The sequence below is a fragment of the Syngnathoides biaculeatus genome, chromosome 13 (genome assembly GCF_019802595.1).
Source record: "Syngnathoides biaculeatus isolate LvHL_M chromosome 13, ASM1980259v1, whole genome shotgun sequence".
In the NCBI taxonomy this organism is placed as follows: domain Eukaryota; kingdom Metazoa; phylum Chordata; class Actinopteri; order Syngnathiformes; family Syngnathidae; genus Syngnathoides; species Syngnathoides biaculeatus.
In genome coordinates this window covers 23,668,525-23,693,837 of record NC_084652.1, presented here as the reverse complement: position 1 = coordinate 23,693,837, position 25,313 = coordinate 23,668,525, and the positions used below count along the sequence as shown (strand labels likewise).

Sequence of the window (25,313 nt, the reverse complement as noted above, 5' to 3'; positions counted from 1 at the left end):
AAAAATCTCATGACACACCAATAAACAATAACATCAACTACATTAATTGTTGTATGTACATAATGCCATCCAATAGAACACCATTAATTTGTTCTGTCTGTCACTATGCCTCCCTGGCATTATTAGATGAACAGAGATACATCACTCAGTGCAAGTCTCATTCCAAGCTTCAAGCAGCTGGCTTCCCAACCTATAGGGCTAAGATAGCGTTTGTGGTTTCCCAGAAGTACAAAAGCTTAGTCCACAGCCAAATGGAACCGCAACGTGGGTACGTGCTGGTCATAGATATCTTTTGTGAGGACAATGAAACATGTATTCCAGTATGCAACCCCGCAATATGAGGCCGTAAGATCTTTGGTCATGCTCCAGCAAGGCGAATGCCGGATGTCAGACTACACAATAGAGTTTCGCGTTCTAGCAGACCAGAGTCAATGGAATGAGGGGGTTTTCAGGGTTTTGGTAGATACACTTTTTCAGGGCCTCTCTCTCACTGTCAAGGACCAGCTAGTACCAATTGACTTGCCTGCGGTCCTGGATTCCCTCATTGCCCTTGCCCTGAAAAATAGACAAGTGCCTCATGGATCGCAAGCAAGACCAGGTTCGGCAGAGGGAGACCTGCATCTTACCTCCATTTCCCGAAGCTACCACAGAGGAAACCATGCAGCTGGGCTGTGACCGACTTACCCCGAGGAGCGTCTACGTCAGTTAAGGGAGGGGCATTGTTTCTACTGTGGACAGCAGGATCACACAGTGGCCTACTGCTCACCTGGACAAGACGCCAATGACGTCTGAACCTCATAGAATGGCACTTACCCCAGGCAGTAGGCTTCACTGAATCAGCAAGATGGAATACAGTGAAGAAAATAAGTATTTGAACACCATGCTATATTGCAAGTTCTCCCACTTAAAAATCGTGGAGGGGTCTGAAATTTTCATCGTAAGCACATGTCCACTGTGAGAGAGATAATTTAAAATGAAAAATCCAGAAATCACAATGTATGATTTTTTAAAATGATTTATTTGTGTAATACAGCTGCAAATTGTGTAGCCCTGGGGTGATTCCTTGCCTTTCTCAGGATCATTCAGACCCCACGAGGTGATGTCTTGCATGGCGCTCGACTCAGATTCAGATTGATCGTCATGTTTAGCTTCTTCGATTTTCTAAAGATTGCTCCAACAGTGGACCTTTTTTCACCAAGCTGCTTGGCAATTTCTCCATAGTCCTTTCCAGCCGTGTGGATTTGTACAATTTTGTCTCTGGTGTCTTTGGACAGCTCTTTGGTCTTGGCCATGTTACAAGTTTAAGTCTTACCGATTGTAAAGGGTGGACAGGTGTCTTTGTGCAGCTCACGACTTTACACAGGTGCATCTGATTCTGGATAATACATGGAGTGGAGATGGACGTTTAAAGGCGGACTAACAAGTCTCTGAGGGTCAGAATTATAGCTGATAGACAGGTGTTCATATACTTATTTGAATCTGTATCACACAAATAAATCATTAAAAAATCATACATTGTGATTTGTAAATTTTTCTTTTTAGATTATCTCTCTCACAGTAGACATGCACCTACGATGAAAATTTCAGTCCATGATTTCTAAGTGGGAGAACTTGCAATATAGCATGGTGTTCAACTACTTATTTTCTTCACTGTACATGCTTTCATAGACTCCAGCTCAGATGCCTACCTATTGAACACACTCTTGGTGAAGCGTGTGGGCCTCCAAACCACTGAGAATCAATGCCCTCGAGAAGCATACGTGGCAGACGTTACCATCCTAGGTAAGATAACGCATCAAACCCAGACTCACCTTGACATTCTTTGACTCTCATTTCAAAGTAATTAGTTTCCATGTATTTGACACCATTAATCATGACCTGATCTTGAGTGGCCCATGGTTAAAGCTGCACAACCTACATGTAGATTGATATTCAGGGTAATCAAGTCTTGGGGCACCAATTGCACCGAAGCTTGTTTTCAGTCTCATAAGACGTTTCAGTCTCATAAGACAGGACCTGTAGAGACAGCGGAGGAAAGGCTTCAAAGAAACCAACCTGTCTTAGGTGCCTTCTTGTTATGACCATGACCTCAAGCAGGATTTTTCCAAGGCTATGCCCAAATCTCTTCCTACTCACAGACTGTACAATTGCACCATTAATTTTCTGCCCCTAACCTCTCTTCCTCGTAGGAGACCGTCACTCTCTTGCAGGCCCAGAACACCTAGCAATGAAGCAGAACATGGAGGACTTGGTGGCCACCAGGCTCATCCGACCCTCGTCATCCCGGGCAGGCACGTTTTTTTTATTTTTTTTTTTGTGGAGAAGAAGGACAAGACCCTGGGGCCCTGCATTGGTTACCTGGGACTCAACAGCAAAACCATCAAAAAAAATTTCATTTCCGCTGCTTTTGAACTTCTGAAGGGGGCCAAGATATTTACCAAGATGGATTTAAGCAGCACTAAATACCTTATCCGGATTTGGGAGGGGGGCAAGTGGAAAACCGCGTTCAACATCCCTACCGGACATTACGAGTACTTGGTGAGGCCTTCCGGCCTCACAAACGCTCCAGCTGTATTCCAGAATTTTGTCAATGACGTGTTGTGTGATCTGGTCATTCTCTCTCTTTTCGTTTATCTCACGACATCTCAATTTTTTTCCCCCAAAAAGTCTCACGTGTGACATATCCGCACAGTCCTACAGTTGCTGTTGCATAATGACCTTGACATAAAGGCAGAGAAATGCTAAAAAAAACTAAAGACAATTTTCATCTCAGGCCCTTTCCTTGCCATAAATAATCCCAACAGTCAGGTTGTGGTTGAGGTCAAGTGGTCTGATTGCAGGGGTGGGGCGGTTCTCTCACAAAGAAATCCTACGGATGGGAAGTTACATCCTTGCCCAATTTCTGTTAAAAAAAAGCTCAGTGTGGCAGTGTGAAATTCTGACATTGGAGACCATGACCTGTTTTTGTCAAGATAGCTCTGTCGGAGTGGACACAATGACTTCAGGGTACCCACGCTCCCTTTGTTGTTTTGACTAACCGCAAAAACCTAGAATATATAAAACCAGCAAAAAGACTCAACCCAAGACAAGCTAGGTGGGCGCTTTTTTTTTTGTGCTCATTTTGACTTCGTCTTATCCTATCATCCGGGGTCCAAAAATGGCAAACCTGATGCACTGTCTCAATTACATTCACCTGAGAGAGACCATTCTGAACACGCACCATACTAAAAGAATATTTTTTTTGTATCCACTTTCACATTGGAAATAGAGACGCAAGTCAAAGCCACCCTTCAAGATATTCACAGTCCCGAAGACTGGCTTTTCATTGTGCCTTCCTAAAGGGGTCGAGTAATTAACCAGGCCCACACTAACAAGACCGTATCTTGTCCAGGCATAGCAAGACCCAATTTGTCATTGAACAGCAATTCTGGTAGCCTAACATCAGAAGAGATATTAAAAACTATGTCAGCTCTCTGCGCTGCCCACAAATCTTCCCAACAGCATCCTGTGGGAAAGTTGTGACCTTTCTCCATTCCCCGCTGGCTTTGGTCCCATATTGCTCTAGACTTTGTGACAGGGCTGCCGGCATTACAGGGCAACACCGTCATTCTCTCAGTGGTTGATTGATTATCGAATATATTGCACTTCTTTGCCTTGCCGAAAATTCCTTTGGCCAAGCCAACAGCCGAACTCTTAATGCTCAATGTTTTTAGTTTGCACTGGTTACAATACATATTGTCTCTGATAGGGTCCCAGAGTTCATATCGTAATTCTGGATGGAGTTTTGTTCCTTAATTGGGACCTCAGTCAGTATGTCTTCGGGGTTCCATCCTGAGACCAAGTGGCAGATCGAATATTTAAACCAGGACCTAGAGATGGGACTCAGGTGTCTTGCCTCCCAGAATCTGCATACCTGGAGTAATAAATTAGCTTGGGTTGAGTAGTGGGGGTGTACTGTCAGCAGCTTCCTCAACTGCACCTCTTTCAGGATAATTAGACTATATATATTTAAACTTCACCTGTGTGTGTGTCTTAGTTTGCCATATCGTTGTACATTGATGTCACATTCCCGCAGTTCCATGTTCATGTCTTTGATCCTTTGTGTACTGAACCCTGCCTCAGTGACGACATTGCCTCCTCTCCTTCTAATTCTGACATTATTGGCTGCTTGGACTGCCTGCCTGTGTATCGATCTTGGATCGAATAGTCTCCCGAACTGTACCTGGTCTCGTGAGTCATGCGTTCTGGGTCCAACCCCGTGATCTATTTCTGATAACCAGGAAGCTTTGAGTGGCAAAGCCTTGAAATGGAGCATATTAGGAACACTGTAACTCGAGTAATTAATTTCATAAGAGCCAAAGGTTTAAATCACCGCCAGTTCAAGTCCTTTCTGGAGGAGTTAGAGTTCGAATACGGAGACGTGCCCAATCACACAGAGGTGTGATGGGTTATCCGAGGAAAAGTACTGATGACATGCTTTGATTTGCATGAAGAAATATGTCTGTTTATGGAGCGCAAAGGGAAAGACACAACAGAGTTCAGGGATAAAAAATTTAATTGTGAGCTGGTATTCCTCTGTGACATCACGAGCTAACTTGATGCGCTAAACCTGCAGCTTCAGGGACTGGGGCACATTATTACAAATGTTTACAGTGCAGTAAGGGCTTTTAAAACGAAGTAGTGCTTGTGGGAGACACTTTTTTGATTTTTGATTTTGGAAGGAAAACATTATGAAAGACCAAATCTCATTTGCTGTGTTGCGCAGTGCAGTTTTGTGAAAAATTAAGCACTTTTCATGCAGAGTTTTTGCAACAATTTGCCATCTTTGAAGAAATGCACATTTGAACTACTCAGCAATCCTTTTGTGGTTTACGTTACGAACACACCAACCAACTTCCAAATGGAGCCTACTGAGCTTCAGTGTTATGACACGATCAAATCAAATTATGACTCTGTCGTTGCTGCGTAGTTCCTTCCCGACACACTGCCTGTATTCCGTGCAGAAACTGCTCAAGTGGTGTCAAAATTTGGCAACACGTATCTCTATGAACAAGTCTTTTTTTGATGAAGATAATAAACAAAACACCACACAGGAGTCGTCTTACTGACGAGTACCTTCATTCAGTCCTGAGGATTTCCTCAGCTCTGACCCGACTTGAATGACCTTGCAACATAGAAGAGATGCAAGTATCTGGTTTAGACCCAAATGGATCAGAGTAAATCACAGTGGAGCAAGCTGAGCATGGATGAAGATTTTCTTTGGTTAACATTTGACTGTTCATAGTTGAAAGAATGGATGTTCATTGAAGCAAGTTATTGAAAATATTATTTCTCATTTGTTCATGCTTCTTCTGGAAAGCATTTAACCAAAACTATTATTAAACATTTATTTTAATAATAAAAAGTTTAACATATGTTGAATGAAGAGAAAACGTACAGATTTTGAACATTTTCAAAAAAATAGTTATTTTGGGCACGGTGACGCACCTGCAAAGCGTTGGCCTCACATTTCTGAGGACCGGGGTTGAAATCTCGGCTACACCTATGTCGAGTTTGCATGTTCTCTCCATACCCGCGTAGGTTTTCTCCAGGCGCTCTGCTTTTCTCCCACATCCCAAAAACATGCATTGGTTGGACACTCTAAATCGCTCCCAAGTGTGATTGTGAGTGTGACTGATGTCTGTCTCTGTGTGCCCTGCGATTGACTGGCAACCAGTTTGGGGTGTACTCCATCTCTTGCCTGATGACAGCTGGGATAGGCTCGAACACTCCTGCGAATCTCATGATGATAAGCAGCTCAGAAAATGGATTGACGGATATTTAGTTTGTCCCGTGACTTAACCTAACTTTTTAATTATGGCCCTTAGTTTGCGTTTGACACCCCTGATAGAAAGAGACTCATTGCTCGGATTTGGATCAGTGAACGGTTATCGTCTTTTTAAACTTGCAGCTACTGTAGGTGATTGGCCCCAAAAATCCAGATTGTGTAAAGCCTAGTTTACAGTTTTGTTTTTTTTTCCTGTCAAAAGTGTATTTGATTGTGCTGCTTTTTTATGTACAAGTTAGGAATATAGTTTTACCGGGGTGTTAAGAGCGCAATGCATGGTGAGTTTATTATTCATACTCACGTGTGCGGTTAGAATTTGTCATGGATGTAGGGACTGACTCACTGATGGATTTATAAATACTTAGCTAAAACAACATTGATAATGAAAAGTGAGAGTTTCAAATTCCTCTGTAGTCCAGACTGCTTGCAGGGTGGTTTAAAAGCTCTGCACTGCAGACGTTCACGTAATGATTGCGTTAGTGGACCCCCTCACATTCAGAAATCACACGACTAAACAATATCCGGGGTTGCTCAAGTCTATCTATCTATGTTTATCTATCAATCAGTTAAGAATCTTTAGAGAAGTGTACTTGCATACATGCTTAGGAACCTACTGTACATAGCATGTCAAGTCTACACTAAATATTTTTTTTAATTTGCCTTCAATTACACTATTACTACATTTTAGTTATTGGTTCATGTAGATTACACCCTTCTGTATCCTTGTGTTCCCTATTATGCCAATAAATAGGTGCAGTTAACCTAATGCTTTATTAATACTGTGGACAAGTGAGCTACAGTAACTTACTTATTTTGAAATCAAGTAATCAATAAATAAACAGAATTATGTTTTCAAGGGTGGCATGGCGTAGCTGTAAAGCATTGGCCACATAGTTCTGAGGACACGTGCTCAGTCCTGGCCCCTACCTGTGTGATGTTTGCATGTTCTCCCCGTGCCTGCGTGGATTTCCTCCGGGCACTCTGGTTTCCTCCCACATCCCAAAAACATACGACATTAATTGGACACTCTAAATTGCCCCTAGGTGTAATTGTGAGTGCGACTGTTGTCTGTCTTCATGTGCCCTGTGATTGGATCCTGTCCGATGACAGCTGGGATAGGCTCTAGCACTCCCACGACAAATGTGAGGATAAGTGGCTAGGAAAATGGATGGATGGATGGAAGTTTTCAAGGTAACTGTAGCAACAGTGGTGCTATGTTGATTAAATTGTACATGGCCAATCATTCTAGAAAATGTAGTTTTCAAGGTTTCTAGTATTTGGGAGTATGAAATGTCCTGGTGGCACTTATCAGCTGTAAACCAAAGCAGGTTTGGTCAAGAGCAAGAGGCTATGGGGTGATCCCACATAGACACACATGCAAAAACACAATTACACAAACACTCATTCTTGGCACCGGGCCAGGAGAAAGTGACTGTTGCTGTTATCGCAGACATATCTCCAGACAGTGATTATCCAAATCTGTGCACTTGCCTTGGTACAGTGCACCCCCCCAAAGCCTTTTAGATACTCTAGTCCAGAGAGGTGGATTGGACAGACAGAAGGGAGAGGAAGCAGTGAGTCAGATAAGGAAAGAGTTACTTTAGACGCATTACCAGAGTACGATGGATGCAAAGGATGTGGTGTGTGAGATATTGTAAATGGGAACGTGGAGATGGTCCTGAGGCAGTGACATCAACCTTTTGCGACGATGACATCAAAAAGCTCCCACGCAAATGGAAGGACAGGTAGGTCACAGAAGTACACTGAGAGAGCAATAAAAAGGGACTAGACAGAACGGGCTTGACAACATTAGTAAGAACTATAAACTGTGGAGCCATAATTTGTTTTATAATCCATAAAACTGTAAAAAATAAACTGCATTAGAATGAATTGTGTAATTAAGGAGTAGGAACTTGTGGGTGATGTGTTCTTATGACTTACAGTGCTAAATTTGAATAGGGGTATTTTTTTGTGATAAATTTATGGGAGGTATACCATAGCTGGGAAATTTGGAAATTATTCCAAGTTAAACACTTGTATGGAAATTTATTGGGGATTAACTGGAAAATTGTTGCACTTAATATACGTACATATATTACAACTATAACAATTGCATTTTATTCATCAGCCAGGAATTAAACGTTTTCAACTGAATATACCGTGACTCAAAATGATCACACCATACTTGACTTAATGTAGTCAGAGGGTTCAAATGCAGTAGTGTGGCCTTAAACTACAGCAGCTGTGGTTGTCACAGTCCTACCGGTCCAGTCCTGCCCGTGCAGGTCCCCTGCACACCTGCCTTGATTAGGAGGTGCACACCTGCGCCTCATCAGCTAAAATGAACCCTAATATATATAGGACCCAGCGGACAGTCCGGCTTTGCCAGATCGTTGCCATCCATGCATCGTTCCCGCACTTCCGCATTCCTGATCCTGAACACTTGTGTACCGACCTCCGCCTGTCCTCCGACCAACCATTAAACTTGACGCTCCTGATACTACTGCTCTCTCTGACTGACTCTCCGGCATTCGACATTGGAACGAATAAATATCTTCCTTTAACTGCCTTCCTGTCTACCGAGTCGTGCATTTGGATCCGCCCTAGCGTTCTAGTTAAGACAGTGGTAGCCTACTTGTAGAATGCATAATGCGTATGCAGTGTGTGTGGTCAGGGAAGCAAGTACCATACTGTGCATAAATGAGCTACAGTAACTTACTTAAAAGTCAAGTGTCGTCAAACGGATGATTTTTGGTATATTATTAATGGAAAACCCACAGCCAATATGGTCCCATGTGTTTTTTCACCACAAAACATGATTTTGACGTATACACCTTTTTGTAACTCCCGCCATGAAAATACTCTCAGGGATTTGTTTTTGAGAAGAAGCAGGAAGTGACGTAAAGGACAGTGGCGCCCCCTCGTGGACCCATATGTTTCCATTAGTTTTACCTCCGGGAAGGTAGCACCGCTCGGCTCTGTCATAAGCCACATAGGCCATCTGCGATGAGCCGCGATGGCTCATCTTCGCCGCGGGAGTGGATCGGATGGGATGCAGTTTGGCCGTGATTGGATATCATCTGAATATGCCTAAAAAACAATAGTGTAATATTGCCCTGAGGGCTCGAAACAATAATGTAATATTGCCCCGGTCACTTCACTCGGTTGTGTGGTGTTGTCCTTTTCGAAAAGAGCTTCGGTGTCAGAAGGGGCGTCGGAAAAATGTGAATATCTCTGTTTTTCGGCTTCTATAGTAGCAGGCACTCCACATTTTCAATGGTGGAAGTGACGATGACGTCAAGGACAGAGGACGCGACTAATATGGCGACCACTTGGATGTCAAGGGACACTCAATTGCGCAACTTTGTGCATGGATGACGCGCTCTCCACTCACTTTTTTTTTCATATAGACATTGAAGTGAATACTGTTATATGTATTTTTCATTACAATATCTATTTTAGAACGTTTATAGGGATGCCAGTCCCTCTTTAATTAAATTGTAAATGGTAAGTTTTCTCATTTACAGTACTGTATATACCTTAAAGCCTATGACAGAGTACCAAGAGAGGAACTGTGGTACTGCATGCGTAAATCTGGTGTGGCAGAGAAGTATGTTAAAATAGTACAGGACATGTATGATGGCAGCAGAACAATGGTGAGGTGTGCCTTAGGTGTGACAGAGGAATTTAAGGTGGAGGTGGGACTGCATAAGGGATCAGCTCTGAGCCCCTTCCTGTTTGCAGTGGTAATGGATAGGCTGACAGATGAGGTTAGACTGGAATCCCCTTGGACCATGATGTTCGCAGATGATATTGTCATATGCAGTGAAAGCAGGAAGCATGCAGAGGAACAATTGGAAAGATGGAGACATGCACTGGAAAGGAGAGGAATGAAGATTAGCCGAAGTAAAACAGAATATATGTGCGTGAATGAGAAAAGTGGAGGGGGAAGAGTGAGGCTACAGGGAGAAGAGATAGCGAGGGTCGACGACTTCAAATACTTGGGGTCAACAATACAGAGCAATGGAGAGTGTGGTCAGGAAGTGAAGAAACGGGTCCAAGCAGGTTGGAACAGCTGGCGAAAGGTGTCTGGTGTGTTATGTGACAGAAGAGTGTCTGCTAGGATGAAGGGCAAAGTTTACAAAACAGTGGTGAGGCCGGCCATGATGTACGGATTAGAGACAGTGGCACTGAAGAAACAACAGGAAGCTGAACTGGAGGTGGCGGAAATGAAGATGTTGAGGTTCTCGCTCGGAGTGACCAGGTTGGATAGGATTAGAAATGAGCTCATTAGAGGGACAGCCAAAGCTGGATGTTTTGGAGACAAGATTCGAGAGAGCAGACTTCGATGGTTTGGACATGTTCAGAGGCGAGAGAGTGAGTATATTGGTAGAAGGATGCTGAGGATGGAGCTCCCAGGCAAAAGAGCGAGAGGAAGACCAAAGAGAAGGTTTATGGATGTGGTGAGGGAAGACATGAGGGCAGTTGGGGTTAGAGAGGAAGATGCAGGAGATAGGCTAAGATGGCAAAAGATGACACGCTGTGGCGACCCCTAACGGGACAAGCCGAAAGGAAAAGAAGAAGAAGAAGATATACCTTTTTATATTTGGAGACAAAAACTTTCCTGTCTTCAGTTTCACATCACTTGTAAGGCATATGAATCAGTGATGTCTGTCCAAAACTGACTTTATTTCATGTTTTTTTCAAACTGCTCCACACTAATTCATTTACTTTTTTGGACACAAAAAAGGTTAATCGTGTACCGAACAAGAGACAAGGGATAAGACCCAAATGCAGGAGTCCGAGCCATTGACATGATTTCAAGAGTGATTTTATTCCATGCAAAGGTCATACACAAGTAGGCAGTCCAACAAAGGCCAAGGCACACCAGGTGGTGAAAAGCAAGGTCCAAAATATAAAAATGAGGTCAGATAACTACCAGGCAAAAACAAGACTTAACTAGAGTTGGCTATGGTGGCACAGGAACGCTGGCCGTGACAACGAGGCAAATACATAAAAAGAAGCTCGTATATTCACATAGACTAATGCAGCCTTGCACAACAAACTAGCAACTATTAATACAACACACCAGGCTTAAATACAGTACATGGCATATTTAGTGACAATGAGGTGCAGGTGAGGAGTCGCGGACAGGGCAGTGGCCTGGCCAAGCCCCTGACAAATCGTGGTTCAATGTAATATTCTTCTTTTTACTTTTACTTGGGTCACATTATTTTAAGGTAACAGTACTCTTTTTGTACAGTACAATTTTTGGCTGCTCTTCCCACCTCTGGTGGCATTCCCGATAAAAGTTGTCTTCTGTTAATTTACAATCTGGGAAAAGGCGACAGGAAAGGAGGATATTAAAACTGTAGAAGCCATATATTTGACCCACAGTATAAGATAAAGTTAAAGAGCAGCATGTCATAAAAACAGATAACTTACATTTTGTTCAAGACGATAGCTCTTTAAACAATTTATTTTGTGTCATAATCCACTGCTATACTGTTGTTTTTTGTTTTGTCGAGACATTTTTTTTTACTTGGACACTCATATGCCTACTTGTTTTTATTTATTTTTTTAATTTGTTCATATTGTTCTTTGGCTATTTTAACTACTTGTCAGCAAGTGCTTTATGTTAAACAGTCTTCTATTTTGTACTCTGTTTAATACTACTCTCACTACTAAATTAATAGCATTTTATCGCTCAGTAACTTTCACTTGATGTCAGGAGTTTTTTTTTCTTAAATAACCTTTAATTGTACTATCGTCGCAAATACCAACCTGTCACTAATCTTAACATACTGGTGAAAATGCCAGCAATGTAAAGGCTTGTATGAGCAACAGAATACGATTTTTTGGTGATTTTCAAAACGTTATAGCAGGAATAGTACAATCAATGTAACTGTCCAGTTAGATGCACACAAGTGAGGGCAGACTCATCACACTTCCAGCCTCTTCGAAAATGAATTGCAGCTGTCTCTGCAGATGGGAAATATGTGCAGCTCATTAAAAATGAATTAAGCTCTATCTCTAGCCAGGAGAAAGCAGACACTGTGTTTCCCGTAAACAAAATATTATTTTATTTATAAAATACAAGTTATATTTTATTACTTACTTACTTAAATTAGGTTATGTACCTTTACAGAATATGACAGCCAGCAATAAATTTGATTGCAGCTTTTGCTTTGTGCGAAGTTCAAATTGACATCAAATTTAAAGCAACTTGACTGTTTTAATACAATAGCCAGTTCAGGATGTAATTTTTCATACCGGCAATTCGATTTTTAATCGTTTGGTCTCCTTTCTACCATCACATCACTTCATGACCTTCCTGCTTCCTCCTCTTACTTCCTTTACTTTCTTTACTTATGATCATTGTCATTGTCAGCGCACAGACACACGTACAATACACACACTGACATTGTCAAAGACAGATCTATAATACATTTGTGAAGTTTGATAGAAACTTTCCACTTTCTATTAAAGGCAGAACACTGTCAAAGTAATGACTGTGTGCCCAAAAACTTGCATGTATGAACCCACTCACTCGTTATCTTCAAGCCTTTATGCACGCACACACACACGCACACAGACACACACACACCTCTTGTACTATAATAATGATGAGGCTGTACTCCTGGTTCAGGATAGAAAAGCACATGTAGAGACGTACCTTAATAGCCCTTCTTGAGACGTCTATCTGCATCATGCTTGTGTATTTGAGAGTTGGTGAGTCGAAAGACAGAGCTTGCATTCTTTATCAATGCAAATTCTCATGACTGACACTGCACACTCACTCACGCACTGTAGTATGCGTGTGAAATTCAGAAATTAATATTAATTCCTCTTTCCAGTCATCTGTCTTACTTGTCACACACACTAATTCTCCTCTAATGAGATACTAGGAGAGGTCCCATGGGATTGTGCATAATATGTACCCCTGAGAACAATAGACAATGATGAATACTTTTTTTCTGTGTGCAAGAGGGGGGAAAAAATCATAAAAAGAGTCTTTACATATACTGTATTCAAATGTATCTGTGAGCTTGCTTTTATGGACCTACTGTATATGCACCAATCCATAAAGTCAATGAACTATTTCAGATAAAAGATGGACATTCCATGTGTTTGACCACCAAGGGTAGAGCATGAAAAATTCATTTTCTCAAGGAGTTACATGAAATACACCAATACTGGAGTTGTTATGTGGCACTTTATCAGGCTCACTTCAATTGTGTTCGTTATTAATTCATCTTGATCCATCTGGCAATTTCCTATAGCACTTGTCTTCATTTAGAGAGGGGAGTGAGCATGGAGTCTAATGAATAAAAAAAAGATGAATAGCTAGATAGATAGATCACACCGCCAATCTCAACATCCAGCTGAGTGCTCGCAAAGCACACAAACTGGGGCCTTTCTGAAAGGTTTGTACTCATATCCTCTGTTCCTCAGCCAAATATTTATGATTTATCAAACTTTGCGCTTGTCATTACGTGATACACACCAAATACGGTATAAGAACATTTGTGTTTTCTGTTTGTGTAAGATGTCTCTTTTCACTATAAAATGAGTAGAGGAACATTTTTAGAGTTTTGGATTCCTCATCTCAGTGAATTCTCATTTAGTTTTGGCTTTTGTTTTTCAAATTCAGTTAGTTTACATTAGTTTTTTGTTTTTTTTAACCAGGTTCTCAAGCTCTTATTAGTTTAAAGATATGTAATACCAAACTCCATAAAAACAGCGATTTCACATTTGACTGAAATTATTTTATATTACACAATATTTGCTTTGGGCGAAACAGTGGATAAGCTTGAAAGTGTTGGCCTCACAGATCTGAGGTCCCGGATTCGATCCCAGACCGTCTATGTGTGGAGACTGCAATGTGTGATAGAAACTTAGAGAGATTTAATCACATCTCAGGAAGTCTGCAGCAGACTTCACAGATGAGCATTCTGATGTACTGTATGAGAGAACAACACCCTTAAAATTTATATGAACTGCATACCATGCAACGAGGGGCCCAGTAACTAAAATGCAGTCGTTGACTTGTGTTTGAAAAAGGATGTTGAATGTCTTTCTCGTAACAATTATGTGTAATAAGTAAGAAATATTCAACCACATTGTTTTCGCGATAAAAAAAAAAAAACCTGGAGGTTTGGATAAATTATTGCAAGTTTAGAACGCTTACTGTATCTGTTGATCACTCATCTATCAGAGCCAGGCATTAAATAAAAGTATTTATATACAAGGTATTCTTTGTAACCTTTAAAGGTCACTGTCACTTAAAAGAGTGGTTAACAATTTCAGTAACTCAATTACTTCCCCTGTAATTAGAATTTATTCAGGGATGAATGAAAGTGAGGAATGTCATCACCCTAGCAACTTGTCTTTTTTTGTAAATGCCAGGTTTAACACATTATCTCTCTCTTTTTCTTTTTTATCAGTGGGAGTGAGCCTGTTTCCGCCAAACTCATTGCATGGAAACCTTCTGAGGTGCAAGAACTTTCTAACACCTATCAGTGTCAAAGATGACTCACTGCCACCCACCTATGTGGTAAATGCTGAGGAGATACTTCAAGGAAACCCAAATTTTAATTGTCTACTCTGGAGAATTGGGTTGCACACTGAGGTATTTTTTCAGCAGATTTTTTGGTCAATATATTCGACCCAATTCTCAGAGTCGGAACATTTGAGCAAAGTTGAAACCATGTTGACTGGGTAGTCAAGCCGAGCGATGCCGAATTCACATGGGAGGGTGCCGAAACGAGCCATTGCCCACTTCGGGTCAAACGGGCAGTTATTGTATGAGCACGCACATTCGTGACTGAGTCTCAAGATTAAATAAAAAAAAAAAAAAATCAGTACTTTTTTTGCCATCCGCCCAAAGAAAGATATTGGCGCTATTAGCACCAAAGGAAAAGGAAAGCCGAGCAAACCACAGTTGATTTAAGGAATGAGATAATCAGTCAGTACGAAAATGGGGAAGTGACTAGCATTAAAATGCAAAGGCCACAAATAATAGAAGAAAGGGAGGAGCTACTGGAGAATTATCCAGTCAAATTGTGGCGGGTGACTTTGGCGTAGCACTTCCTCCTTCACTTTCTCCACATCCATTCAATGATGCCACCACACCATGACCCAAAAGGTACAGTGAAGAAAATTAGTATTTGAACACCCTGCTGTATTCCAAGTTCTCCCACTTCGAAATCATGGAGGAGTCTCAAATTTTCATCGTAGGTGCATGTCCACTGTGAGAGAGATAATCTAAAAAGAAAAATCCAGAAATCACAATGTATGATTTTTTTTAACAATTTATTTGTTTGATACAGCTGCAAATAAGTATTTGGACACCTAAAAAAACCAATGTGAATATTTGATACAGTAGCCTTTGTTTGCAATTACAGAGGTCAAATGTTTTCTGTAGTTGTTCACCAGGTTTGCACACACTAAATGCCCCGTCACACGATGACGTTATGGTCAGCGTTCTATAGCGTTTGAGGAAACATTGGGAGTCGCCCATGGCCGCCGGGATAGAGCCAGAAGAGCGTTGTTTGAACGCTAGTGAACGTCAATAATCGCTGGGAATCGGTGGAGAACGCCGGTCCGGAAAAAAAGTTTTGAACATGCACAAAAGTTTTCACCGAGACCAGCGTTCATCAACGTTTAATTTTAAACGCTGCAGAACGTTCAAGAACGTTCGTGGAACGTTTTACTAACGTTCGCCGAGCGTTGCACGCGTTTGGCGATCGTTAGACAGTCGTTACTCTAGCGTTACTTGGTTGTTACTTATCGTTCGTTACCGTCGGACCGTCATCACTGGGGTTTTCATGGTGTAGGGTCTCCAGGGGGTGCCACATGGTGCGTTACTTCCCGGACGTGCTCTTCCTCCTGGTGTTCTTTTTCCTCCAAAGACTTTGCTTTTAAAAGAGACTGCATTATTACTTGCAGCGCTAGTTGCTGAAGTCTACACCCCACCTTTTTTTGTCTAGGCGTCATGATGCTGACTGTTAAAACTCACAAGAACAACTGAAGTGACTATGAAATTTCCAACATTTCATTCCCGTTCCACTGTAAAAATTACACGCCAGCAAAACACTATTCTGTCGTTATTCACCCGTTAGTCACACGCTCAACATGCTCGTCTAACGTTGACAAATAGCTCGTCGTGCGCCAGTGACACGCTAATGGTTTTTAGGGGTATCTTATTTGGTCGCTGTTACACGCTTTTTGTGTGTTAGACACACGTTAATCACACGCCAGATGTGTCATCCTCATTTGAGAACGCTGAAAAATAGAATGATTGAAATGTTCAGAGAACATTGACCAGAACATCATGGTGTGACGGAGACTTAAAGGAGGGATTTTGGCCCAATCTTCCACACAGATCTTCTCTAGATCAAACAGGTTTCTGGGCTGTCGCTGAGAAACATGGAGTTTCAGCTCCCTCCAAAGATTTTCTATTGGGTTTAGATCTGGAGACTGGCTAGGGCACGCGAGAACCTTGACATGCTTCGTACGGAGCCACTCCTTGGTTTTCCTGGCTGTGTGCATTGGGTAATTGTCATGTTGAAAGATGCAGCAGTGACCTTGCTTTAATGCTCTGACTGAGGGAAAGAGGTTGTTCCCCAAAATATCAAAATACATGGTATCGGTCATCCTCTCCTTAATAGTGTGCAGTCGTCCTCTCCCAAGTGCAGAAAAACACCCCCAAAGCATGATGCTAAATAAATGAGTTAAAAACCAAAGGAGCAACTGTATTCTACCATGTGTAAGCCTTGCTTCCCACAAACATCTGAAATATATTTTCATTTATTCCCATTTGAAAACAGCTGCTTGAAATGCTAACAACATCAACCACTTCAGATATGAACTTGGGAATTTTACATTCATAGCAGATGGACAATTGTTTTTCTAATGACTGCTACAATGAAGTAATTTAGGAAGACAGTCAGCTATACAGACTGATTCCTTCATGTTTAAAGGAATGATTTCCCACAAGTGTTTGTAGTAGTACACAAGGGAATTTTTAATCTTGTAAATATTGCAAGTTTCAGAGTCATGGACTGTCTAGCATTTCCAAAGCAGCAACGTTTTGATCCCAAGTTCCTCCTATGTGGACTCTACATTGTATAATTGTTAAAGGTATTGTTTGAACACTGTGTGATTATTCGCAGGTTTATGGAAAAAAACAGCAACAACATAATTTCCATTACATTATGTAGAGGCCTGACTACAGTATATTTAATGTAGTAAACAACAAAACATATAAAAAGCATAAATTTTAATTGAGGAAGAGTCTTTTACCTACTTTCAGCCAGACTGTCTACTAATAACAACTTGACGGTATGTCTATGTTGCCAGAAACACCCTGAACTGATGACATTATGAAAATCCATCAAAAAGTATTTTAAGGTCACAAAACAGCCAAGGTACGACGGGGACTTTGCCATATCCATCTATGAGAATAGCACTTGGTATTTTTTTCATTAACTCTGTAATGTGTTAAAGAACAACGAGGCATCCAGCGAACCATTTTCTGTGCCATTGGTCCTTACTAAGGTTGTAGGCATAAAAAAAAGGTTTGGCCTGAAAAGAAAGCATTGTTTTACTGAAAAAAATATGCAAATCAGGCTGAATCATTGATGATGAGGCCGCTTCCTTTATAGCCCAGAGATGTAAAAAAAGAACAACAAAAGGAGTTGTCACAAAACAATTAGTACTCCCTAATAAAGTAAATCCTGTAGCTCCTTCAATGTGGTTTTCAGCTTTCTGGCAGCCTCTTTGACAAATTTTATCATCACCTTTCCATCAATTTTAAATAGCTGTCGAGTTCTTGGTAATGGCACTTTTGCAGCACATTTCCTTCACAGTCCTACACAGTCTTCACGGTTTTCCAACTTATATTTATATTTATATTTAATGCTTGGGCAATTTTTTTGTTGTCTTCCCCTCGATGATACCTTTGAACAAAAGGAGAAGCTCTCGGCAGACTATAGCTTATGCTGTGAGATCACACAACAAAAACGTCAGAAAAAGCCTACACAAACAGAAATTGATTTTATTTCTAGCTTATGTGCTGACTCTAATTGAACATGAGTTTGAACTTCATTGGTTAACACAGCCACATCCCTCGCTGTGAAACAGCACTTTATATTTTTTTCATTGTTGTTTCTCAAATATTTTGACGTTTTCAGTTGAGTTTTACTGGATATTCATCACTTTAATTGTGGAAAAGCTTTTAAAATGATTTATCTTGGCGTCATTATTTTCAGTGAAAAATAGACTCCTGCAAAATTGGGATGATGAATTTACCTTTAAACTGCGGGAGTAACAAAGTATTAATTTGGAAAAACTTGTGTATAGTGGAAACTGCAAAACAAATTAACAAGAAAATCATGAAAATGAAATGAAAATGATGAAAAGTGATCCAGGATGACAGTTTGTCAAAAGAGTAAAAACTGGGATCAACAGGCATGTTGCAAATCTGTAAACGATTAGGAAGAAGCAAGAAGTTAATATGTAGGGTGTGAGGGGTATGTATTAATGGGATAAATACTGGAAACAGGCCAGTGTTTAAGTGTGGCAAAGTGAGTTACCCCAGGGCTTCCTTTTCGCTCATGCCTCTCCGAGAAGCAATTAACAAAGAAATTATGGTGGAACCATTCACCTGGAGGCTTTGGATGTCTCCCATGCTATTTTACTGTACTAATCACTTTTTCCATTACAGTGCATTATATGCTAAAGAAATAGGGAAGTCAAAAGTCAGTGTGTCACAAAGCCCTCCCATCAAACTGCAGCAGGCAATGTCAACAGAGAATAATTATTCACTTCTATGTTGCGTTTTGTGTTGATGACATACTTATCTTGGTTTTACTTATACTGAGCCTGGTTAGGCAAAGATCACCACTGGATTAACCCCTTATTCAATTATCAATCAGGGATTGGGCCCTTCTGTCTTCTCATGAATTTGCAATCGATGTGACAGCAATGAGCTCAAATGAGAGAATGGCACACATTGGATGTTTGAAGGGAGTCAGAGAGGATAGACAATCCATGGAGTTGGTGATATGGTAGTGCCATGACAGCCATAAAGAAGAAAAGAGAGAACCGATAAAAGCAGAGCTCTTGTGAGAAATATAGTGTCACTCAAGGGCTACCTGAGATCACTCGCGTCTGCACCTGTGAGGCCTTCACTTGAGGTCATCATTTTTGGGGTGAGTGGCACTCAGATGGATGAAGATGGCAACAAATTCCACAACATTGTAGACAACATGCTGGCATGGAATGTCCATGAAAATCAGTCAGCTTTATTAGCCAAGTGTGTAAAAACACAAGGAATTTTTCTCCGGCAGTCGGACATTCAAAACAAAGAACAAAGAACAACAACGCAACAAGTAGAAAGACATTTCTGTTTATAGGAACTATTCCTTATTAGAGTCGTGTAAAGTCATATAAAATCTTCATTTCAGATGTAAGAGATAAGTGTGTCAATGTCCTACATTGTGTTAACCTTGTACAGAGTGCCTCCACCTGTTCGCCAGCCAGAGGGAAAAAACTGTTCGAATGCCTGGTACTTTTGATTTTTATTGATCTGTAGCGCTTTCCCAATGGAAGGAGGTGGAAGAGCTGGGAGCCAGGATGTGGAGGATCCAAAAGGATCCTGCCTACTCTGGACCTAGTTTGCATTGCGTGCAAGTCCTCAATAGTGGGTAGCGTGGTGCTGACAATCCGTTCAGTGGTTTTGATTGTCCGTTGCAGTCTGAGTTTGTCCTTTTTTGTGGCGGTCCCAAACCACTCTGTGATGGAGGTACACAGTACTGACTGGATGACCACTGTGTAGACCTCTCTCAGCATCTCTTATGATGCACCGTCCTTCCTCAGAAGCCGCAAGAAGTACATCTTTTGCTGGGCTTTTTTGAAATTGGAGTTGATGTTTTTCTCCCACTTCAGGTCCTCTGAGACTATAATTCCCAAGATCTTTATCACGAACGAGACTCGAGGGCGGACCCAAATGCATGACTAGGGTGACAGGCAAGCAATGAGGAGAAAGTCTTTATTTGTTCCAAAATCGGTAACCGGGGAGTCAGTCCACACAAGCAGCAGGATCAGTAGCGACAGGCTTACAGGGTAGGTTGGGAGACAGGCGTTGGTCAGTACACGGGAAGGCTGGAGTCAGGGATTTGGAGGTGTGGGAACGAGGCATGCAAGGCGACGATCTGGCGAAGACCAGTCGTCCCCTGGGTTCTATAAGTACAGGGGTTAATCAGCGGGGATGAGGCGCAAGTGTGCGCCTCCTAATTAGTGCCAGTCTGCTGGGACCCGCCCAGCCAGGGCTGGAACGGCAGGGCCATGACAAACTTGCAGGTCTCGATGATTGACATAAGACAGTTGGACAGCGTCAGGGACATCTCTGGTGAAGGATGCCTCCTGAAGTCCACAATCATCTCTACCGACTTTGGCGTGTTCAATGCCAGGTTGTGTTGACTACACTAAAGCTCTATTCTCGCCACTTCCTGTCGATACACAGACTTGTCTCCACCTTTGATGAGGCCGATGACCGTGATGTCATCTGCAAACTTCAGGAGTTTGACAGTCGGATGCCACGAGGTGGAGTCGTTTGTGTTGAGCCAGAAGAGCAGAGGGGTGAGGACACAACATTGACGTGTATAATAATTCTATCAATCGTGTATTATGCACAGAGCCCTCTGCAGGGAGAGATAATGCAGCATCGTGGCAGTTTTAACTCAGAGGAATACGAAACAAGTCTCCGTCATCTGGAACAATATCTTTGGTACAGCAAGTTTTTTTTTTAGCCATTCTTCTATGGCATTGGATTTGAAAGTAGAATGCCCACAAAAGAGGCCACAAACAAAGGTACGTATAATGCTTGACCATATGTGGTTTGGAGTCTGTCCTCCACAATTTGACCTGAGTCTGTCGAGCTGAGAGCCCTGCTGGGATTGTATTCCATGAGCATCTCTTTCACGTGATCAGGACCAAAACCATTTAGTCACTCATAGACCAGTAGTACAACTTTAAACTTTATTCTAAAACTGACTGGAAGCCAGTGTAGAGACTCTAGAATTGGAATAATATGTTCTATCCTGGAGTTTGCATCTTCTCCCTCTGCCTCTGTGGGTTTTCTCCAGGCACTCTGGTTTCCTCCCACATCCCTAAAACATGCAACATTCAATGGACACTCTAAATTGCCCCTAAGTGTGATTGTCTGTTGTCTGTTTCCATGTGCCCTGTGATTGGCTGGCAACCAGTTCAGGATGTACCCTGCCTTCTGCCTGTAAAGGCAATAGAAACCGTTCCAAACCTAATTTTTGGCATGGCAAGGGACTGATTAGTGAGGTCCACATGATGAAACACGATATTGACTTATTCATATGCTAATGTCCAACAATCAGAGTAGAGACTGAGACGAGCTCTTCCTTTCATTTTTCCTCTCTTCCTCATCCATCCATCCTCATTATAAAAATCAATCTCCTTGCCTCTCCTTGCTTCGACTCTACCCCATTGCAGCAACCAGCTTCTATAAAGACTCTTCAATCCCAGATGATCAATATTGTCACTTACCAAACAAGTCAGACCACTCATTACAGCTGTTCTCAATTACAGTGGTGTAGATGGAAGTGGAAGAGAGGAAGGAGACAGTGAGGGCTGAACAACTCACTATTTCCAGAAAGATGTTGGAATAATAGGGCTTTATTCCCTGTAAATAAGGAGCATGCAGGAAGCACCTTCATTGCCCTAGCGATACTACAGCTGTATACAGTTTTTTTCCCCCTCAAATCAGACCTGAAGTGCTCCACAATGAGCAATTTACAGTAGCTGATAATATTTGAACAGAGTTGTATTGCTCTCCCGCTGACAGGTTATTAGGGACACGTGTGAAGTTACAAGATGTGATTACTGGATGAAAAAAATGGCATGCAAATTCAGTTACTCGAATATACCTTATTTAGGATTAGGAGACTAAGTTGAAATCTTTTTTTGATTCTTTTCTGATATATGTCCAGGAATCTCATTTTTTTTGTTACTTTGCCATTGGTCTAAAAAAAAAAGTATTAAAAAAAAAATCAAGCTATGTGATGTGAGGATATCAGGTTCAATCAAAACAAAATTCTCATTGGAAACCCGATGCATTTCATTTTCATTTCATCAAGACTGAACATACAATCTGTATTTTAACCCATGCTTTAAAATGAGATACATCTGTATAGACTCCAGATAGTCAACAGAAATTAAGTTCAAGTAAACAACTATTCTTTTCAATCAATATAGACACTCATAAAATTAATAATGCTACAAGAATATGTTTTCTAAATCAGACAAACCACAGAAAAGTGTTGTTGACAAACCTGCCAAAGTTAAATGATGATAAAATTGCCAGGTAGCAGTCTATAAAAGGATGCCATTGTCTCCGCTCTTAAACCTTCTTAGTGTGTCTGCTGAATGTGCTGAAACCACATCTCACTCAACTGTCAATCAAATATCAATACTGAAGCATGAATGCTACTTCAGCCAGCAACTTTGTTCACTCAACACATCTGTGTTTGAGCCACCAGAGCTAAAATCCAATTCTGAGTCGAAAGATTCTGAGCTACCAGAGAATCAACCATGTTCCACTCGGTCAAAAGACATTGAACTTCGCAGTCACAAGTTAATCACTTTGAAAAATAAGACGGAAAAGCAGATGCAGTTTAAGAAAAAAAGAAGCATCCTGAGACTAAGGCTTCCATCATCGATTGGCTTGAAACATTGCAAAGGCCAAAAAGCTAAACAATGAAGGGGAATTTATTCAAAAATGCCTCAGTAATGTCGTTGAAATCTAGTGTCCTAAAAACAACAATTGAAAAAAAATCAGACCTGTCCCACCACATCATTGAACAGACTGTATCAGACATTGGCACGGTGATTGATTCACAGTTGCACTCAGAGCCAGAATCATATTGTAGTAGTATTTTAGTGATGCATTAGATGAGAATTGTGACATACAAATCAAGACTGGTTGTTTTTCTGTGTGAGAAAGACCACACAATTCTATTTTTTATAATTACTGGCCTATCGTCTCGCTACTCAGTAGGAATTGCTTTTTCTTATCAATTTGGCTGACCTAACATATGTCTGAGTAGAGAATGATGTTCATGTTTATGATGTGGCTCTTTCAAGTGTATGATGTAGCTCTTTGCCGTAACACAATACCAATTATGGCTCTTTATTGCTGACTGGGTAGGCTACTTTTGGATTAGAACAACTACCTCAGAGTTCTAAGGACCTGGGTTTCAATCCTGCTTTGTCTGTGTGGTGTTTACGTGACCTACTCTTTTCCGAGTGGGTTTTCCAAAACTATGTGTGGTAGGTTAAATGAGTACTTTTGAATTGTATATAGCTGTGAATGGTTGTTAAGGGAATGGATGGATGAATTAACTTCTTGAGTATTTCATTGACAAATTCAACAAATTAAAAAAAAGTTTTGAAATTACTGACCCTTTATGTGAAAACAGAACATTATTTCAAATCGCTAATGCAGAACATTAAATAAACAAATTACTGTAATTTCTCGAGTATAATGCGTCCTGAAGTATAATGTACACCCCCAAAGTTGACCTAAAAAAAATCAGGAAAACCCTTCTACTAATGCGCACTCCCAATTTGCTGCTACCCTTATGCTCAAAACATTGGGAATTATCTGTATTTATATTTTGTTAGGTTTGTACTTGTATTGTTGTTCACAAAAACTGTCTGTATAACAATCATTAACAACAATCATTGTACATGTGCTGATGTAGCTGTAATATAATCTCGGGACAGGCCACAGGACACATTTGTCCTAGTCCCTGTAATTGTCAGAACAGAATCCCTCAACCTACTAAAATAAATGCTCAATGATGGCATAACATTTTATTAATACTGTTGATAACACATATTACAGTGTTAAATATAATATTTATTATTTGACCAAAACATTTTTTGCATTAAATATTTGTGCAAAAAATGTTTTGCATAGTGCAGTTTATCCTCTACATTACACATCCTTGGCCAAGACTTCAAAAGCAACATCTGGCTCATCTCCACTCTGAAAAATATCCATTGTAGCTACATTTGGTGACTTGGTCCAGTTCTGGTGCCTCCTGAATTCATGAACAGTGATCCTATTTTGCTCCCACAGCATGTCATCCTCAGTGTCATCCATGGCATTTGTGGGGAAACATTTTTTGAATCCCAAGAGTTTTGGTTCCGTAGCGCGGCCTCTCGCCCACCTGATGCCATAGCTTTCCTCACAGGCAGTTATTTCTGATCTTTGGTGCAATACCAACAAACATGCTACGCTAACGATCATAAAATGCAAGCTCCCCGAGGAGGTCATAGAGTTCAGGTTGGGGACGCACAATACCATAATAAAAATAAATGTGTAACATAAGACATTGAATATCTTATTGAAATGTATATGCATACCTTTTTTTTACCACTCTAATACATGTATACAACAATACAATGTGATTGTATTTTTTATTTTTCATCCTTACCTAAATATAATGTGCTCTAATAACTTTTTAAAAATATTTTTGGAAAAATTTGCATATTATTTTTGAGAAATTACGGTAATAACTATGATTCATTTACTCATTGGGTCTGTAAGATGTCATAAAACAGGCAACAATGTTGATAATTGTCTTGAGCAGGACAAGGGATGGTACCCAAATGCAAGAACTCTAAGGCAAGACATAGTTAAGAAGGGAAGTTTAATTCCAGGCGAGGCCAATACACGGGAAGGTAGTCCAAAAAAGGGAACATCATCCAAAATGTGAGGCAAAAGGCCAGGTCAAAAACACAACGCAAGGTCAGATTACTATGAGACAAAACCATCCAAAAAATCATCTTTCCTTTACCCGCACTATTAATACAAAGGCATACTGATTTCAATATATTGAGCAACATTTTTATTGCATTCCATTTTACACATGTATTTTTCTTTATTTGTATTTATTTGTATTTATTTTGCTTTTATGTATTCACTGACACAGGAAAGGCTCTCCAGTTCCATTGTACGATTTTGTATGATGACAATAAGTGCCATTCATTCATTCATATGATTTTTTGTATGCAGTCATCTGGAAATGAGGCAGATTATATGAGATGAATAGATAAGTTGTTCAGATAATCACATAAAGCCTGTCAATTGAAAGCATGCTATCATGACTGGCTGTTATTATCATAAAGTCTGATGAGGGTGGTCCTGCTGGAAGGTTACATACAGTACATGGTGTACCGCAGGAAAAAGTAGACATTAGAAATGAAAATTAAGTCTCAATGGAACCACATCAGGCTCCCTCACTCTTTTTTTCCCCTCATCTCTTTCCTATTCATCAGCCTTCAATAATTATTCTTTTTTTACTCAACTCTCAACAGTGCTTCCTGTCACCTCTGCGTCCGTGACCACTTAGGGGAATTTCATCAGTGTTTTACATGTAAT

General features: G+C 40.8%; 1 protein-coding gene across 1 annotated transcript in view; it reads right to left on the bottom strand.

Annotated features, from left to right (window-relative positions):
• The window catches only part of LOC133510384 (astrotactin-1-like), a 442,032-nt gene that overhangs the window by 121,854 nt on the left and 294,865 nt on the right, over positions 1 to 25,313 (bottom strand). The gene's annotated exons all lie outside the window — the stretch shown is intronic.